At 43.1% G+C, this 5,000-nt stretch overlaps 1 protein-coding gene across 13 annotated transcripts in view; it reads right to left on the minus strand.

Moving 5' to 3' along the window:
* Positions 1–5,000, minus strand: part of LOC117733031 (extracellular sulfatase Sulf-2-like) — a 75,823-nt gene that overhangs the window by 46,121 nt on the left and 24,702 nt on the right. The window contains exon 1 of one of the 13 annotated variants that reach the window (XM_034536329.1): positions 4,938–5,000. This exon is cut by the window's right edge and continues 19 nt beyond it. The exons of the other annotated variants lie outside the window; for them this stretch is intronic. The gene's annotated coding sequence lies outside the window, so the exon portion shown is untranslated. The remainder of the gene's footprint in view (positions 1–4,937) is intronic. 13 annotated transcript variants of the gene reach the window in all.

Raw genomic sequence — 5,000 nt, forward strand, 5'->3', positions numbered from 1 at the left:
TACACGACGTGCTCTATGGGTACACAAAGTACACTATGTACACAACGTGCTCTATGGCGACACAAAGTACACAAAGTACACTATGTACACAACGTGCTCTATGGCTACACAAAGTACACTATGTACACAACGTGCTCTATGGCTACACAAAGTACATTATGTACACAACGTGCTCTATGGGTACACAAAGTACACTATATACACAACGTGCTCTATGGGTACACAAAGTACACTATGTACACAACGTGCTCTATGGGTACACAAAGTACACTATGTACACAACGTGCTCTATGGCGACACAAAGTACACAAAGTACACTATGTACACGACGTGCTCTATGGGTACACAAAGTACACTATGTACACAACGTGCTCTATGGCGACACAAAGTACACTATGTACACAACGTGCTCTATGGGTACACAAAGTACACAAAGTACACTATGTACACAACGTGCTCTATAGGTACACAAAGTACACAAAGTACACTATGTACACAACGTGCTCTATGGGTACACAAAGTACACTATGTACACAACGTGCTCTATGGCGACACAAAGTACATTATGTACACAACGTGCTCTATGGGTACACAAAGTACACAAAGTACACTATGTACACAACGTGCTCTATGGGTACACAAAGTACACTATGTACACAACGTGCTCTATGGCTACACAAAGTACATTATGTACACAACGTGCTCTATGGGTACACAAGGTACATTATGTACACAACGTGCTCTATAGGTACACAAAGTACACTATGTACACAACATGTTCTATGGGTACACAAAGTACACTATGTACACAACGTGCTCTATGGGTACACAAAGTACACAAAGTACACAAAGTACACTATGTACACAACGTGCTCTATAGGTACACAAAGTACACAAAGTACACTATGTACACAACGTGCTCTATGGGTACACAAAGTACACTATGTACACGACGTGAGCGGAGTGAGGCGTGAGCGGAGTGACGCGTGAGCGGAGTGAAGCGTGAGCGGAGTGAGGTGTGAGCGGAGTGAGGCGAGAGCGGAGTGAGGAGTGAGCGGACTGAGGTGTGAGCGGAGTGAGGAGTGAGGCGAGTGAGGCGAGTGAGGCGTGGGCGGAGTGAGCGGTGTGAGGAGTGAGCGGACTGAGGCGTGAGCGGTGTGAGGAGTGAGCGGAGTGAGGAGTGAGCGGACTGAGGTGTGAGCGGAGTGAGGAGTGGGTGGAGTGAGGCGTGAGCGGAGTGAGGCGTGAGCGGAGTGAGGCGAGTGAGGCGTGAGCGGAGTGAGGTGTGAGCGGAGTGAGGAGTGAGCGGAGTGAGGAGTGGGCGGAGTGAGGCATGAGCGGAGTGAGGCATGAGCGGAGTGAGGCGAGTGAGGCGTGAGCGGAGTGAGGCGAGTGAGGCGTGAGCGGAGTGAGGCGAGTGAGGCGTGAGCGGAGTGAGGAGTGGGCGGAGTGAGGCGTGAGCGGAGTGAGGCGAGTGAGGCGTGAGCGGAGTGAGGTGTGAGCGGAGTGAGGCGTGAGCGGAGTGAGGTGTGAGCGGAGTGAGGAGTGAGCGGACCTCACATAAAGAAACAACACGTATTTCATCATATTTTGACTTTATGATCACGTATTAAAGTACAAATTCTCCACGTTGACTTTCAGGTGGAAACATGCTTCACCTCCTAAACCTGCTGGTATAAATATTATTGTTCACAGTGCAAGTCCTGCTAAGGTCAGAGGTCAATGGAGGAACACTGTGTTATAATAATACTTTCTGGGTAAATCTGACATTTTAATCTGTTTTCCAGCTACATTTAGAGTTAAGCTCCACTTTGAATTCTGATTTAAATGTTGTCTGTTAATGCAGCTTTTAAAAATATGTCTCTATGTATTTAAGTTGTGTGTTGTACACAATCCAATATATACTTCAGTAAAAACTCTACATATAAACACATAAGTATACACAGATAGAAAATGCAGTATTTAGGAATTGTGACAAAATATTACTTTCTGGATTATTAGATACATAAATAAGGCTAGATTGAGTTATTACTCATAATAATATGATGTATGTCTTTAAATTATTGCAATGTGTTCATTGTCAAATTCGTACCCACAAAACACACAACGAACGTCAGCGATCCAGAGAGACTAAGAGCAGTTCCTGGATCAGGTGGTGACCCCGACATCTGGACTGAAGCATGTCTTCTGTCCTGCAGTCAGTAATCCTCTTGTTTAGGTTATGTCACACAGTCTGGTTATGAAACTGGCCTGAGACCAGACTGACCTCCGGGATTATTTCTCTGGCTCGAACGCAGCGAGCAGAATTTAAAATCTGTGGAGCTCCTCTGGTTGTATAGAAGTCTATGCTTCATGTGTTAAAGCTGCATTCTCTCTCCTGACCACCAGGGGGCGACTCCTCTGGTTGTATGGAAGTCTATGCTTCATGTGTTAAAGCTGCATTCTCTCTCCTGACCACCAGGGGGCGACTCCTCTGGTTGTATAGAAGTCTATGCTTCATGTATTAAAGCTGCATTCTCTCTCCTGACCACCAGGGGGCGGCAACTCTGGTTGTATAGAAGTATATGCTTCATGTGTTAAAGCTGCATTCTCTCTCCTGACCACCAGGGGGCGTCTCCTCTGGTTGTATAGAAGTCTATGCTTCATGTGTTAAAGCTGCATTCTCTCTACTGACCACCAGGGGGCGACTCCTCTGGTTGTATAGAAGTCTATGCTTCACGTGTTAACGCTGCATTCTCTCTCCTGACCACCAGGGGGCGACTCCTCTGGTTGTATAGAAGTTGATGCTTCATGTGTTAAAGCTGCATTCTCTCTCCTGACCACCAGGGGGCGACTCCTGGTTGTATAGAAGTCTATGCTTCATGTGTTAAAGCTGCATTCTCTCTACTGACCACCAGGGGGGCGACTCCTCTGGTTGTATAGAAGTCTATGCTTCACGTGTTAACGCTGCATTCTCTCTCCTGACCACCAGGGGGCGACTCCTCTGGTTGTATAGAAGTTGATGCTTCATGTGTTAAAGCTGCATTCTCTCTCCTGACCACCAGGGGGCGACTCCTGGTTGTATAGAAGTCTATGCTTCATGTGTTAAAGCTGCATTCTCTCTCCTGACCACCAGGGGGCGACTCCTCTGGTTGTATAGAAGTCTATGCTTCATGTGTTAAAGCTGCATTCTCTCTACTGACCACCAGGGGGCGACTCCTCTGGTTGTATAGAAGTCCATGCTTCATGTGTTAAAGCTGCATTCTCTCTCCTGACCACCAGGGGGCGACTCCTCTGGTTGTATAGAAGTCTATGCTTCATGTGTTAAAGCTGCATTCTCTCTCCTGACCACCCACCAGGGGGCGACTCCTCTGGTTGTATAGAAGTCCATGCTTCATGTGTTAAAGCTGCATTCTCTCTCCTGACCACCAGGGGGCGACTCCTCTGGTTGTATAGAAGTCTATGCTTCATGTGTTAAAGCTGCATTCTCTCTCCTGACCACCAGGGGGAGACTCCTCTGGTTGTATAGAAGTCTATGCTTCATGTGTTAAAGCTGCATTCTCTTTCCTGACCACCAGGGGGTGACTCCTCTGGTTGTATAGAAGTCTATGCTTCATGTGTTAAAGCTGCATTCTCTCTCCTGACCACCAGGGGGTGACTCTTCTGGTTGTATAGAAGTCTATGCTTCATGTGTTAAAGCTGCATTCTCTTTCCTGACCACCAGGGGGTGACTCCTCTGGTTGTATAGAAGTCTATGCTTCATGTGTTAAAGCTGCATTCTCTCTCCTGACCACCAGGGGGTGACTCCTCTGGTTGTATAGAAGTCCATGCTTCATGTGTTAAAGCTGGCCCTACTGGAGCTACTGGGTTTAGACTCGTGATTGTCCTTAAACGTGATGAAGTCACATCCCATCACCAACATCCTGGACGCTCATCTGCATACTTTACACAGCGTCTCTCACTATATTTCCATATTATATTATGCGTGTCACATCCACCCGCTCATCAATATTCATGAGCGGGCAGCTGGCCGCTGAGTGACTCGAGATGATAAACGTCAGTAAGGAGATGCAGCGTGATGTTCCATATTCATAAGCGTTCTTTTAAATGCTGAGAGGTCACAGTGACCAGAGGTCAGAGGTCAGAGGTCAGCTCGTTGTTTCCCCGACTCTGGAAAGTAGCTCGACCACATTGTGTTGTCGAGCTACTACAACAGAGTTTCATGTGTGTCATACGAATCAATAGACCTCCTCTGTGATCAATATGTCAGCTGATGTATCAATAAACACGTCAGCAGGTACCGAGAGGACCCGGCAGACCGGAGCTTTGATTAAACTGATCGACGTTCCACTTCCTGTTTACACTCCCAGAAATAAAAACAACAAATAATAATAGAATATATATATATATATATTTATTAAAATATATACTGTTATATTATATTGTAGTATATTGTATTTTATTATATTTTATATTGTTATATTATATTATAATATATACTATTATATAATATAACACAGTATTTTATTATGTTATATTGTTATATTATATTATAATATATACTATTATATTATATAATACAGTATTTTATTATATTTTATATTGTTATATATCATTATATTTATTATATATATTGTTATATTATATTATAGTATATAGTATTTTATTATATTTTATATTGTTATGTATCATTATATTTATTATAATATATATTGTTATATTATATTTTAGTATATAGTATTTTATTATATTTTATATTGTTACATTATCTTATAGTACATAGTATTTTATTATATTTTATATTATTATGTATCATTATATTTATTATAATATATATTGTTATATTATATTATATGATCTTTGGACCAGATGTTTAGGGACTAAACATATTATAAAATAATAAATATCAGCACTCGATGCACAGAAATCAAATCTATCTGAAATCAAATAGAACTGACCTGAGATCAGTTTGAGGAAACGTCCATGAGACCTGCTGCCTTGCTCGTGGGGAACCGACCCCC

The sequence above is a fragment of the Cyclopterus lumpus genome, chromosome 7 (genome assembly GCF_009769545.1).
Source record: "Cyclopterus lumpus isolate fCycLum1 chromosome 7, fCycLum1.pri, whole genome shotgun sequence".
Lineage (NCBI taxonomy): Eukaryota > Metazoa > Chordata > Actinopteri > Perciformes > Cyclopteridae > Cyclopterus > Cyclopterus lumpus.